Consider the following 15662-nt stretch of genomic DNA (forward strand, 5'->3'; position numbering starts at 1 on the left):
AGAAACTGACAAAGGGAGGCAGAGGGAGACACTGAGTATATTCCTAAAGCAAGCTGAACCCTGGCCACAAAACAAAGGGTAAGTCCACATCGCAGTCACCTGTTGGTAGTTTTGGGTAGCGCTAACAGCGTAGCCATGCCAACATGGGATTTGGTATGGGCTGCAGAACTTGCCCAAGAAGCTGGCTAAATGCTTGATGATTAACCCATGCTGAGCTCTGTACTTCTGTGGCTCCACTGCTAAGCAGTACCCTCATTAGCCAGCTTAAAGCAAGCTTTGGTGTGTCTACATGAGCTGCAGTCAAACCTCCAACTGTACATGCAGCTATAACTTACACTGGAGATACAGACTTCCAAAAGGAGCAGCACGCAGAGAAATCTGAACAGAACACCAACTGAACTCAGAAGGCAAAGATACTTGACCAGAATGAGTGAGGAATACAACCCTAACAAGATGAAACGATGACAAGAAGCATAAAACCCTGTCCCATTCCATGACAAAGCTACGATGAGAATCAAGATCTCATCACAATGGTAAAAAGCCCCTACATGATGGGAGAGAGATCTGACCCAAACAGCTCAAAATGATTAAATTAACAGAAAAACCTCTAGAACAGCAATACAGGATTTTTTCAGAACACTGCAGAAGGCCAAGAAGGGAAAGCAATACAACTAGAACAACAGGAAATGTGTTTGAAAGGCAGAAAGATCTAAGCAGGATTTTGCCAGACTATGAGGACAAATAGAGATCCTGACCTGCACCATAAAAAGCCAGAAGAGTGGCAATGATTTACATCACCTCTTGTTGCAGTCCTGTGCCACACATTGAATCCCGACAGAAATAGCTTCCAAACTTTAATATGATGCCAACAAGAGGTGATGTACATCATTTCCACCAGACTAGCACATCGACAAAAGACAAAGAAATCTAATCAAAACTCAAGTAAGTAACATGGAGACATCAACTAGAGCAGCATTAAATTCTCACTAGAGGCAGAAAGATCCTACTATGGCAGAGCAAAGTGAAAAGATATAAGGATATAGAAGAAAGAATTGCTGAGCTGCAGCAGGAGGGTGATGACATCAAATTCATACCAATTTTTTGAACAAGTCTTTTATAGGACGTAACATTTACTTACAGTGGTTTCTGAATGGTGTCACTCTTCAGGTAAGTCACTCCAAGCCTTGGATCTAGTGCAGACGTTCATTGGGGCAGGGAACAGAGAGAGGCTGCGTCTGTACTGAAAAGAACCAAACAGAATGTATTTTAGTAGGCTACCAAAATGAGAGAATTTGCTGTAAAGTTGACTGATATGCTGCACATTTCCATATGAGAGAATGTAGACCTACAACATGATCATTATGGGGCAATTTACCTTGGATTTTACTGGGTGCATCTACATGAGACGTTTACTGCAGTTGTCTAATTAGCTCCACAGTAAAGTCTCAGTATCTACATGTGTGACCCTATTAGGGCACAGGAAACTAATTAACTCTGCTGTAGGTTAGTACTTGTAAACACAAGCACTATCGTTCAGTAGCATTATTTAGTGAGCTGCGCTGCACATGTAGATGTTGATGGGGCTGGCTGGAGCATGAGGGTGCTTTACTGTGGGGGCTGCCTGCTGGCTAACCCTGCACTGGAACACCCTAGTGCCTCAGCCAGCCCCTCCACAACATGCTGAGCTGGATCAGAGAAGCCCGGGGTTGACAGGCTGACCTCTGGTTCCCCCTGCTGGCCAGGGTTGCTCTGACCCAACTCAACATGCTGTGGTCCCAGGTGCATATGTAAATGCTGTGCCCAGGAGCAATAAACTCCAATGTGAACTGCACTGGAGTTTATTAATTTGTATTAATAGTATGTGCAGATGCACCCACTGTGTAGTATATTTACTCCATAGTCAGGAGTGGACACAGGACCAGCTATCCCAAACTAGCTTCCTGCAGGAGGCTGCAATACAGTGCCTGGCAACTTTCAGTGAAAGAGCCAGCGTTCACTGAGAAAAGCTTACCTGGGGAGCAGACACATAAAAGGCTCTATGTAGAAAAGTTACTACAAGTTTTGAAAGGGTAACTTTCCTCTGGATCTGAATTAATTACTGCATAGCCGGGCTGTGCACGGGTACATCTCCTCCACTTTGACTACAGTATGTAGTATAAGATCAGTTTACTACATTATAGACCTGCCCATGCCCAGAGGGAAATCTGGTAGGGCTAAATTCTGTTCCATAATCCCAAACCCAGCTATAGATAAAAGTGGAATCTGGTCTCCAATCTCACTGGCACAACCTCTCCCAGGTCATTAGGATGTACAGGCAGTCCTCGCCTTACAACGCTTCAAGTTTCAACATTTCGCACTTACAACGTTTCTAAATTGACACCGTTTCAACTTTCTGATGTCAGTTTCAACTTTACAATGCTTGATCTGATGTGATGCCATGACAGCGAACAAGTTGCTGTGTCACCCATTTCCCTGAAGAACAGCTGTCCAAACTTCCTTGGACACGTTCTTTAAAAAAGTAGACAAGACTCCAGAAAAACCTGCAGCCAAGACTCCTGAGAAGAATACAGCCAAGAACCCTTCAAAAAGTCCCACCAAGAGCCTTTCAAAAAATCCAGCAAAGTCACCTCAAAGAAGTCCTTCCAAATCAATATGATTGCTATTTACAATATGAATACATTAATGTAGCAATATTACTCATCTATAATTGATTGAGTACAAAATTCGGGGGGGGGGTTGGGGAAAATAAAATATTGGGCCTTGGTTCAGGAACCAATCCCCCATTTATAACATTGTTCCTATGGGAAAATTGGTTCCAAGTTATGCCGTTTCGACTTAAGACATGGTTTTCAGGAACCAATTGTGTCATAAGTTCAAGGACTGCCGGTACAGGAATCAAGAACCAAACAACCACAAAACAGAATTCCTTCACGGTCTTGGAGGTTACCCATTATGACAACATCAAAACTGAGAAATGGTGGAAGCACTAGCTAGGGATAAGCACCAGATCTTTTCCTAGTGTGTTATCTAATCTTGTTCAGAGCACAGGCAGAAATAGCTGACTCAGCTAAAAGACGAGAAAAGAGAGGAAAAGGATACTGTCTGACTGCTTTCTCTCCATCACTGCAACAGTGGCTAATATCATAGTGGAACAGTATAAAAGAAGACACCCCATGTCTATCCTTGCAGCCATCAGCAGATGCCATGGTGAAGACAAAAGTAAACCAAGGGCATAATTTCCTTCCAGTCTGCCAGTGAAGATCAAACTTCAGTTACAGCTTCCAGTCTGTAATGTCCCCTATGAGAGACCATATCCTGCCCTATGAGGGATTTGGACTAGTGACCTAAAACAGAAAAAAATTCGAAGTCCCTTGATCTTTGGTAAAGTGCAGAATTCCAGACTCAGGCCTGACTTTTGCAAATGGTTCCTAGTTTTCTTACTGGCTAAACCAAATCCCTCCATCTGGGCACTGCAGAGCTTTGTAGGCTGTGGCAAATCCTTTGCAAAATGAATTCTTCTCTAGACCTCGGGTGTTCAAACCCTGGCCCAGAGGCCAGATCTGGCAGGGTTCCCCACACATAAGGTTCCCCACAGGTTTGAAAACTTGGTAGTGGGGGAGCAGGGGTAACATTAATTGCTGCTTCCTCGCTGCCAAATTTCTGGATCCATAGGGAGCCCTGTGCACTAGATAACATGGCCCTGCATACTAGTGACTGCAACCAGAGCAGAAAGTCTGATCCTAGGCACCAACCCCATGTGCGATCTGACTCAGGGGCCAAAAGGTTGGGTGCCACTGCTCTAGCCTGACAGCACATCTCTCTCTCTTTCTGTACCTACTATAACCCTCTGGTGCTTTGGGAGGCTGAAGTTATGTCTAAAGCTAACTGATAAGCTAAGTCATGTTCACTTCACTCATACATGCTTCATGGACATCAGTGATTTTGCTCATACAAAGCTAATCTTGCGAGTCATGATTTTCCCCAACTTGTTCACTAAGAGGAAGGGAAGCAGCAACCAAAGCAGCAGCCCCAGACATTTACTTTAACAAAAAAGTCAAACCAACCCACAGGAGCAGGAGAACCATGCAAGGTATAACTGTTAGTTCACAGGTGTTTTAACTTTGTGGTGAAAGACTGAATTCACGGTGGTAAATGCAACACAACAATATTAAAAAACAACAATCTATATGATGCACACAATGAGATGAATGCCTACAAGCACACTAAAGGATTTATTGATACCCCTCTAATAATGTAGTGCACAAAGCATGCATTCAGTATCAGTTAAATTTATGCATTTTGTAATAATGATGAATCTGTGTAACCAGCTCTTTTTCAACAGATGATGAAAAGCTTGGCAGTTACACGACACAGGGGCCAAAGCAAATATCTTTTTTGGTTCCTGTCCTGGTGGGTTCACCCCTCTTGAAGTTTGCTTTGAATTTCAGATTTATTAAATCTGAAAAACTCAAAACAAAAACTCGGTCAGAACCACGGAATTTCACAAGGATTTTGGCCTCAGACCATACATTAACTGTACGTTGGCTTGACAGATACACATACCACTGTGACATCTTTGACAAACATTACGGTTTGGATTTAAGGGTGTAATAAGGTCTAATTGTGTAGTTTAAAGTTTCATTGTTAACATTCAGCAAGGTTTTACTTTTTATTCCTCCTTCCAATTTGTCTTGAATTTCATGCACTCCTCACCTCTGTTTCTATTAATTTTGACCTTGCTTCCCCTGTACATTTCACAGGTCAATTTTTTTTAACTGAACTCTGTCTCTTCATCTTTCTATGATCTAAATCTTGTAGCCCCTATCAGGCACCCAACCCTACAGTCCATCTCTATATTTTACTCCAACTTCAGTTCTGCAAGCAGAAGGACTAAAGGATATCAGATGAAACTCCTGTTGTTTCACTCTGTGGCCAGATACAGACATTACACTTTTACTGGTATAAGTAATCAAAAAACAGTCAATACCCATAACAGAAAACAGGTTTGGCACAGATAGTTTGGTTTAAAAATGGTGAATCCTGGTCTAAGATTTGCATTCCCACCAAATGGCAAATGTGCATTCTGTTTGCTACCAATCTAAGCTATGCTGCTTACAGAAAACCATGTTATTTGGACTGATTCTGCCTACGGCTTTTTGAATGCCTCTACCTAACTTGTAACATCCTTGCTCAGAAAAGCCAAAGGACTGAAAGAGTCCAGCCTCATGTATTTTATCACACCTCTTCTTTCCTTTTCCATTTATCATTCTGCTCTATGGAAGAAATGTTTGTTGTCACATTGTCCCAGTACTCACTCTGTAGTTTGGTACCAAGAGGAAGGGAAACATGATGGTGAAAATAGAGCTCCAAACATATGTAAAGGTTTCCCTCACTTTATGCTGTACATGGGTTCCTGGAAAACGGTGCATAACTTGAATTCGCATAAAGTGAACCCACTTTACAATGTAACAAATTAGGAATATGTTCCAAGACCTCGACTGTACTGACCCCCAGACCCATTTCTACCACTTTTACAAGACAATTTTGGTACTCACCAACAGCAGACAGTACACACAAGCACAAGGAGCTATTATAATGGGGGTGACAACTACAGAAACACGTGTCACAGACAAAAAGTGAGGAGCACAGATCCACACAGGAGACTGTATTTTGGTGCGCATCACTCCCACAATGCACCACACAAAGCAGCTGACTGGGGGCTTCCACCACACTGATTGCATCAGAGTAAATTTACCTTGCATATAATGAATTCTTGGTATAAAAAGGGTCATTGCATAAAAGCGAATTTGCACACACAGAACCTGCATAAAGCGAGGGAAACCCACATAGGAATTAGGTACTAGACAATGTGAAAGTCAATATGAGATAAGTATTTTACTCCTCGAGGCATACTGAAAAAGTCACTGTGGATGAAGAACTATAAATAAAGTCTTAGGTCCCTGAACATTTAGGGCCTGGACAGAGGGCATATTTACCCTAGCATAATTTGCAATGTGTTATATACCAATGTAAATTATACTAGGACCAGAAGCAGGTAACTGCATGCACTATATGCTGCTACATCCTCTCAGTTGTAGGTGGCAGGGGAACAGGCCTGCCTCTGCCTTGAACAAATAGCTGCACTGTGATAAGCTGCAGAGAGATAATAGGGACACCAGTGTTTTTTTATCCCTTATTTTTTTCCTACAGCAATTCTCCACTGGATTTAAGTACGTTATACTGATGTAGAGCTACACATTGTGTGTCTGCTGCTAGTTTGCACTGGTGTGAAGTCTGATTCTACCAGTGTACGCTGTGAGTCCAGGCTCTTGGACAGCTTCATTTTCCCTTTCTTCAGCACTTCCTGTGGGGCCTGAACAACTTAGGTGCTTTCGTGTACTAGGAAAACACACTGCCACTGGGGACATCAAGCGTCTAATAATCTTTGAAGCATAAGCTCCATGAAACTAAAGCTTAGACCCTGAGGGACGTTACTGGGGGAACAGCGCTCAAGAATGTTGTAAAGAAGGGGTCTTGTGTCCCCTCAGGAGATGGCCACTGAAAAAGATTTTGGAGCCTGGAGATAGGCAAAGAGAGAGACATTCTTCACAAATACACCAGAAAGGAAGCAGGGAGCCTGGATCTAGAGGGTTTTCTTTGCAGCTCTGCCACAGCTGAACTTCGGGATCTTGGGCAGGTCATGCAGCTCCTCTGTGTCTTAGTTCCTCCCTGTGTAAAATGAGAAGGTTTGCATCTACTCAATGGGGTTGAGGGTGGGGAGGGGGTGTTGCTAGGCCTAATTAAGATTTTGAAGACACTGAGTTTCTTGGATGAGTGCACTCCAGAAGTGCAGAGGTTTATTAGTTAAAACATTCCCATTAACAGTACTAAATCAGCTATTTTATATGTTTTCACCCTTATTCCACATCACCCTGCCCAAGCCTTATTTAATATTTTACAGGGAGTAAGACACATTAATCATTTCACTGTTTATTATTAAAGAAGGTCCATTTTATGATAGCAGCAAGGTACTTCAGATTGTGATTTAAGATGCACACTTCAGGTCAATTTCTGTGCTGGCTTTGCTGGAGTGACAAGGGGCAGAAAGTCAGCACAAAATTTGGTCCTTTATAATAATGCCGGTGATTAATGGGCTTCCTAACTCAAACTCCACCTTCTTATGCTCTGACCCTCCTCTACCCCCCCTTCTGTAATTTGTGTCTTGACCCTTCTTTACTCGTTTGCTACCTTACCAGAGCTGCTCATTAATCATCGCCATTGATCTGATATGGTCTGTCATATCATATTACTTAAAATGTGTGTAAGAAGGTGGCATTCCACCTCTGTTCCTAGCACAACACAAAAGCCTATACACACAACTCTTCTCTGGGGTCTCCTTTTTTGTTAAGTTAGACAACACTAAACTTTAGCTTCCTGACAACACCGGGTCCTGATCCTAGCTGTTTCCAGGATATCTCCATCATGGTTCTTAAATCTAGGTCCCTCCGAGTCCAGGGCACCATCCTATTCCTTTCATATTCCCTGCTTGGAGCTTATAATATTCACCTGATCTGCCTGCTAGTGTCAGTCAGCAGAACAAGATTCCTTCTGTGTTTGGGGTTTGGCACCTGACATGCAGGTCTGTAGTTTTCTCTTAATAGCTCCTGCCCAAATAAGCTCAGTTTTATAATCAAAAGCTGATTTCTATAGCTTGCTAGTGTAACAATGCCCTCTCCCACCTGGTATCTACAAATATATGTTTGTTTCTGCCTCTTCCATGATCCCCATTAATGAAGTCCTTAGCAGGTCGGTTTGATGATGCGTCTCACCAGCTGCCCTGAAGTGGCACTGGCTCTGCAGAACAATCAGGGAGCAACAACTTATTTTTGTCATCAAAGTGAACAAATCTTATTCCAAATCTACATACAGGGTAGATCTCTTGAGAAAGAAGGAAGCATGTTTAGTTAGAGCCTTTTTCCTGATTATAAATATGTTTCCAATCCGGGATGCCTGAGTCAAGCAAGCTTTTTATCACTGTCATAATTACTTTTGGGAAAATGCTTATGATTGTCCCTGGTATTATCCCTCAGCATATAACGTGCAAGAACAATCCTGGGCCCTGGGTGTACTTCATTAATGCTTGGTAACAGGGCAGTATACTAGCGTGCACCCTGCCTATTATGTATTGCAGACTTCAGGATCTGAGCTAACTGAGCCAGGCAGATACTGGAGCCTCAACCTACCAGTGAGGACACACCCCACCAGAGTGCTGTGCAGAGAGGAATGGAGAAAAGCAGGGGGGGATTCTACATCTGTGGTCACTTCGGACAGGAAGTGCTAAGTTAACACGAACAGCTGGCTGAGATGAGATGAATGATTTGGCTGATAACCACTGAGAGGAAGGATGGCCCAGTTGTTAGGTGCTAGGCTTGTATCACATACCTCTCCAAAAGAGGGAAGAATGTGCTCCTTAAAAATATGAAACCTCAGGAGTACAAGGAACACTACAAGACAAGACCAAGGTACCATGGTTTGTTTACAGCACACAGAACTATAGGGAAATACCAGCCAGGGGAAAATTGTTCTTTCCAGTGAAAGCACTGTCTCTATTTGAGTAGTAGCACTAAACGTCAGACTTTTATTCATCTACAGCTTAGCCATTTGCATAGTAACATCAGCTTCTAGATCATGCACTGAATGCAATGGCCTGGATGCTGCTCTAGTCTGGTAAGGGCCACTTTGCCATAAAGACATCTTTGAAAAAGTATTGGAGAGAAATATCTTCCCTCAAACCCCAGGGGTTCCTACTGAAATCTGGAATAGCAATGCATGTTTATAGTCAGCTCTGCATCTTGTTCCCAGTGTGTGTTGTACACAGTGTCTAATGCTTATCGGTATCTGTGTCTCCCTCCCTGTTATCTGCTACTATAACATTTCACTTTACTTGAGCCACAATTCTTTTCTTAAATTGCAACCTGGCACTTACGGAAAAAGAGATAATTTCCAAGTCACATTATAATCCACTGGCTCTTCGGTTCCTGGGGCGTGTCTACACATTCATTAAGGCCCCATAGTTACTGCACATTTAGTTTAGTACTTCCTAAGGCAGAGGCTGTTGAAGAGGCAGTATTTTCCCTACGACCTAAAGCTGAGGCTTTGGATATATATATATATATATATTTTGTCAAGAGCTCATGAGCTATGACAGGAGCCCAGAGGGCAGATTCAGAATATGGGAAAGACAATGTTTGTTGGGACTCCCAATTGCTTTACTTGGAATTTGTTAGGTAACTGGTGTCTAGAAAGAGCAAGACTGGCCATGACCTGCTCAGAGGTCTGAATCACAGAAAAGACAATTCACCACAAGGCCTGGAGTGGCAGCTCACAGAGGATATGCACATTTGTGATGCCATGCCCAGTCATGAGGAGGACCAAAGTGGAACAATCAACCATTTCACCACAGACATAGAGAAGAAAATGATTTATGTATTAATATTTCATACACACACATGCAGATAGACTGATATTGCTGATGCATATATTTCCTTTTGCTAATTTTTCAAATGATCTTAGGGAAAATACTTTAATTAAATTGAATCATATCAGATTCTATTTCTTTTTCATAAAGTGTCTGTCATTACAGTATTTGAACACCTCTTGGAATCACAAAGTGTGCAAACATCGTAATAGCATCCTATAGCAGTCAGGTATGAGTGAGGCCAACACTGAAGCAGAGGGAAATAAAGAGTAACTTCATTGGGTTCACTGGAGCTACACATACGTAAGCTTGCTGGAGCAAGGATTGTTTCATATGTACGTCTGTATGATATACAGTACAATGGAGCCCCGGAACCACTAGGTCCTGGGGGCTCCACACCAGGACCTCTACGTGCTATCAGAAGATAGATGTTTACTTGTGTTGGAACCAGTGTGAACTCAGAAACAGCCCCAAGAGCTCATTTGCTGCAAAACGCAACATGGCAAGATTATGATGAACCTGATTTATGACAGGGAGATCAAAACAGGAAAACATGGAGGCAAACACAGGAAAACATGGAGAAAAAACACCTGCCTTGATGAAACCTTAGATGCTATATGCATCATTTGTAGGGACCTACCAAATTCACAGAGGAAGTAGAGTGCGCGGTGGTTCCTTTAATCTTGCATGTTCCCCCCAAGTGCACCTCACCCCTTGCTCCTACCTTCACTGATTAGTGGAGGACTTCTCCACTCTCTCCTGATCAGCAGGGAAGCTAAAACTGCAGTTTCAAACATGGTGCCATTTTTGCCTCCCCGCCAATCATCAACAAACAGCAGGGTCATCCAGGGCTACTCAGCCAATCAGTGGCAGGAGGTAAAAATGGTGTCAAATTTAAAACCTGCAGTTTTCACCTCCCTGCTGATCAGGAGCGAGCTGCAAGTGGAGCCCCTTCATCAATCAGCTGTGGGGGTGGGGGAAAGAAGGGATGGGGATGCAGGGGAACCTGCAAGATTAAAGGAGCCACAGTGCAACCCACTTCTGCCATGAATTCAGTAGGTCCCTAATCATTTGTTAAAGGTGACCAGTGTAGCATAAGGGCCCCACTATGTCACTGAAAGGTAGTTGGAAAATGTGACACTGACTTGCAGTCATGGACAGCAAAGAATGAAGGTGAATCTATGCCTCCATTACTGTCACTGCTTTTGCCACTAAAATAACAAATTGCCATCAGTCCAGCCACCAGGAACCAAGAAAATGAGTAGGAATTAAACTGTTGCAGTAACATATCTATCCAATCCACTCCTTTGGTGAGATGAGCCAGATGAGCTCATGACAGATGAGCTTCATGAACATTTCATTGCCAAGGAACCCTGTCAAAATATTGGTGATTTCTCCAAATCTGTTCAACATCATGGAGACGTCAAACGAAGTCTGAAAGGACATTATTTTTCAGGATGAATAAAACAATGCAAGTATAAAAGGAGAATGGCTGGTCTATTTTTCACAAACTGGTTCAGTCTACTGCTGTGATTACAAACATTTTAGTACATCTCCAAAGCAACAGGCCCTCAGTTCCACAGATGTCAGGGAAGAGAAGAATGTACAAGATTTCCCCAAAGAGCAAGAGACTGCAAACTCACGATCTATTTTCACCTGTCTCTATGCACTGACTGCACTATGTCAACACAGAAAGAACTTCATAAAGATGAAATGTATCAACTGGCACCTGCTCTGAAGACAACACTTGTAACTGTACATCACTTGCTGTAGAAAGATTCAATTCTCTTGTGTGGTCAGAAGGTCCTGGGGTTCTCATGCTTTCACGGTTTTTCTCAACCAGCAGCCTGATTGATCCTTTCGTGGTTCAGGAAGAGGAGACTCTCTCATAAATAATCCATTCATGAGGTTCTCTTTAAGTAAGGCATGATTCCACTAATGTCAATGGAGTTGCACCAGATACAAATTTGGACTCACTTGGTCGACTTGTTGCAGAAATGCAGAGCAGAAAAGGAAACAACTTCATTTACCTATCTGTTTCCTTTTCTAGCCAGCCAATAATCCCCATGTTATCAAGTGGGCAAATGCAAGAATTAAAAGAACTCAGCATCCTCTTGGAAAAACTCTTCTCTGTAAAGTGAGGTTTAATTACTTGACTGCCTTTGGAAAGAGATATTTCTTGGGAGAAAGACTACTTTCTAGTTAATACATTGATATCCCATTAGGGGAAAGTATGCATAAAAATGTGTGCTTTGTGTTGTGTTTTGAGAGAGACAAGACATTAGCTTTCTCTGATCTCCTGAGATACAGAGGTCAAAGCCCAAAGTCCCTTACTAGGAATGCCTTGTCCCCAGCCTCCAAGATTCATAACATCTCACCATACCACAATGCCAATGTCGCAAAAAGACTCAAATATCTTGTAAATTGTCTTTCCAGCTAAGTGTCACTAATCTGTAGAGATTTCCTCGAGCAATTCAACTGTTAGAGAATCAGTAACCAAACCAGTGAAAAGAGAGGTCAGGTAAAAAGAACCCAAAGCAAATTCTTCCAAATCCATATGCTGTTCTTCCCATATACTTTATGGTGCTAGCCTCAAATTGCAGATGAATGCTTGTTAAATTTGTGTCAAAAAGGATTAAAAAAAATCACACAGGATCCATGGTGAAATGGGGAACTCTGAGCTTTGGCTTGATTATCCATTGAGGGATAACTGACTGCAGCCTAGGAGTTTGAAGATTTGATCAAAGAGTTTGCTTCATCACAAGCAAGGAGAAAGCCACTGTAGATTTCCTGTTTCACGCTTCAGTGCCAGAACACAATGCTAAAAACTTTTAGATGAACATGTGAATTTATTCTAAACCACTGTTCAATCAAATCTGATGGTTATGCACATTTGTGAAACTCATCATTTGAAATGTCAAGTCACTGAGTGCAATATGTCTTGAGGTGTGATTTATATTTGTGATAATTATTTGATATTTTAAGTAAGGTAATGTATCTTCTGCGTCTAAACAGGATTTTCCCCCAGTCTGCCTGAAATGTACAGATGCCAACTCGGGCTTTAACATTAGGGTCTGGATTTCATATACCCCATGCTGGGAAAGGTCGGATTCTGGATCTGAGTGCAGATTGACTTCTAATGAATTGTGAGTTATTTTTTTATTTCTCTGCTAAGGGCTGGGTGGAGCATGGCTGATGTAGAATGACTCTTAATATTAGTAGAAGGAGAAGTGATCTCTGCCACATACCGTATATAAGGTATAATGCATTAATAAGAATGAAAAATAGTAATTATTATTATAATTGTTTTTATTCCACTATTAACGAGTCTTATTCACTTCAGATTTATTAGAGTTGAGTATTTAGCTCTCTCCTGTGCATATTAAAGGCTATTTCTCTGGTCATTTAAAAAACCTTAGAGAATGAAGTTGAAGGAGGTTGGCTCTTCTGTTAGTTAAGCACTGCTAATGTCAGAGTGCTGTTTTTATGAGTAAGAAAGAAGTTATTTCCAAATCCTTAGTTTCTTCTTGATAGCAAAAATAACCCGATGTAGTGGTTTCTATTTTCCTGGCCTGAAATTTGCAGGCATCCCGGTATCTTTAAATAAGTTATACTCTACTATAGAACAGTGATTCTCAACCAGGATGGTGTTGTTGAGGTGTAAGGAGATAAACAAGGTGTGAGGAGATAAGCAGATAAGGATGGGCACCTATCTGCTTAGTAGGTAAACACAGTAAGATATAAATTCATTTTTGAAATGGGGTGCCACTCAATTCACAAAAGTTATGGAGGATCTCAAATCCAAAAATTTTGAGAACCGCTGCTATAAAATACTGCGTTATACTGTACTGCATTGCACTATACTTTATGGAGTAACACAGGAATGCTGATTTTGGGAAACCTAACAGCTACTATAGTCCCTTGCCTTTCTCAGTAGGCAGCTTTATCAGTGATGTAGGTGCATTGGTCTGATGCAGCTGAACATTACTCCACTTTCATAGGAGCAAGAAGCTCTGTAGGGATGGGCTGAAGCACTGTTTGATGAAGAGCTTGCTGCTCCCTTGCCCCCAGCCTCTATCAGCAGAAGTCATTGCAGAGAACAGTGGAAGTGAATGTACTTGTAGTGGAGACTCTGATGCCTGCCTCTCTCAGCAGGAGGCGATGTAGGCAATGGTACCAGAATGCTGGCTGTAAGGAACTTGCAGCTAGTTTAGTTTCAAGCAAACTTCACAATTTGGTCTAATGAAGAACGCTGGCAGAAGTTCAAAGCTACTCCTGGTCTCAACTCTCCCTGTGCATTCCTATAAAAATGACTGTGGAAGTGTTAACTACAGAGGAGCCAAAAGTTGTTTTGGTTCCAGCCTTTCCCAGCAGGAGTAACTGAGAAAATAGAGTAGGAGTGCTAGTTCTGCTTACAGCTACTTCAGTCTCACTCGGCGTACCACAGACGCTGTCAGGGACGGTGTAAAGAATGCTGAGTACAACCCATTGTCACAGCTCCAGCAGACCCAGTCTTTCTGAGCAAAGGCCACTGATACAGATACATCAACTCAGTGAATCCAGGAGACTTCAAGTGATCCAGAATTAGCAGTAATATCCACTCTTGATAACCCGAGTGCTCTGTTTGAGAGGCAGAAGGTATCAGGAGAATGGCTGTGCTCAGCCAGCATTGATTTCTCCAGCCTTTTGTCTGTGTCTGCTTTCTGTCTCGTTTGGAGGTGGTTACTGTTACTACAAGTAGCATGAATCATGTCTCTGTTAAAAAACAGAGCTTCAATTGTCTTACATAACCCCTGGTAACTGAACAGCTAATAATAGCAAGCCATTTCCAGGTAGAGAATCTGTCTACCTCCTAGACACACACACTCTCATATGACTCCAAATGCCTCACTACAGAGAGGGACTCAGAGCAATTTGTTTTATTTTTAAAATGCACGCTGCACCAGTTCTGAGTTACAGGATGAAAATTTTAACATCTCAGGGAGTAAATCCAATAGGTGGTTCTTCCTGCTAAGGACAGAGCCCCAGACAGGCACTTCTGGACTTGAGATGGGCCTCAACTGCAGAGTTTGCAGGTGAATCCCAAACCAAAAGCTCAACCTTTTGCAATCTGCATTGCCTCTTTACTCTCCTTAAGCAAGGCAAATCTGAAATAAATTGTTGCTGTCTTATTCCTGACAAAAAAATTAAAATGGAAAATACGTTGCCATTTAAAACAAGAACAGAATGATAGCCAGTAAAAAAAAAAATTGTGATGCTGAGAACTTGGGGAATTCATACGTCTCCAATACCAATCTTAATTCTGACTTACTCATTACCCAACAGGTCTTAATCAAAATCCCCTTATATCACCAATGCCCACATCTACAGGGCACTGAATTGTGAGATTGCTACACTTAACTTCTGGGTGCCAGGCATTCTAGGGAGCATCCAGACGAGTATACATGTGCAGTCTGGGGTACCGCAGACCCCTCTGAGAGCCCAGGGTCAAAAAAAACTGCTGCAGAAAAAAATGGGGTGGCGCACATGGCAGTTTGCGCCACTCAAAACCAGAGCCTGGCTGGCTGGAACCATGCTCTGGCTGCTGGCCAGGCTCCACCTGCCTGAATTACAGCTGCTGGAGCCCTGGGAGGCCCCAGGACCCAGGGAAGGCTGCTGGGACCAGCCCAGGTGCTGGCCCAAGCCTCCCCTACCCCACCTGGGGCAACTTGCCACATGCCAGAGCGTGCATGCAGGGGTGTTCCCTGGGGACAAGCAGCAGCGGCACAACTGTTCCTTGCTGGGCTACAGTCATGCTGTCTCTCACTTCTTTTTGGTGGTTTAAATATTGCATTCCTTTCTATGGAGAAGCACAGCTTTAACAGGTAAAGTGAAGACTGTCTCCAGGCTAGTCCTTTCCATAGCCTAGTGCTGAGGGCATTCTCTTGGAAATTGGAAGAGAGGATGCCTGTGGTCTAGCACCATGGGAGAAGAAGAAGAAAAGGGGAAGAGGTTTTATTTTCTTTCAGTCTGCTTTTATGTTTGTTCTAAGGAAAAGTACATGATGACAGCTTATTGGTGCAGTGAGTGAGGGTTACAAGTGGCCACCAGAGCTCACAATATGTCTTCTGTAGTTCTAAGCGGGGGGGAGGGGTGAAGGGAGGACACTATTACAGGAATATATGGCCCTTCTCCAACAAGCAGG

The 15662-nt window shown here is 42.7% G+C and overlaps 1 protein-coding gene across 38 annotated transcripts in view; it reads right to left on the reverse strand.

Annotated features, from left to right (window-relative positions):
• The window catches only part of ZBTB20 (zinc finger and BTB domain containing 20), a 621054-nt gene that overhangs the window by 45932 nt on the left and 559460 nt on the right, over positions 1-15662 (reverse strand). For 36 of the 38 annotated variants that reach the window (XR_003093196.1, XM_025199647.1, XM_025199650.1 and 33 more), the window contains one exon: positions 1139-1240. The gene's annotated coding sequence lies outside the window, so the exon portion shown is untranslated. The remainder of the gene's footprint in view (positions 1-1138; positions 1241-15662) is intronic. The other 2 variants (XM_025199635.1, XM_025199629.1) reach the window with 1 other exon arrangement.

The sequence above is a fragment of the Alligator sinensis genome, unplaced genomic scaffold (genome assembly GCF_000455745.1).
Source record: "Alligator sinensis unplaced genomic scaffold, ASM45574v1 scaffold343_1, whole genome shotgun sequence".
Classification (NCBI taxonomy): Eukaryota; Metazoa; Chordata; order Crocodylia; family Alligatoridae; genus Alligator; species Alligator sinensis.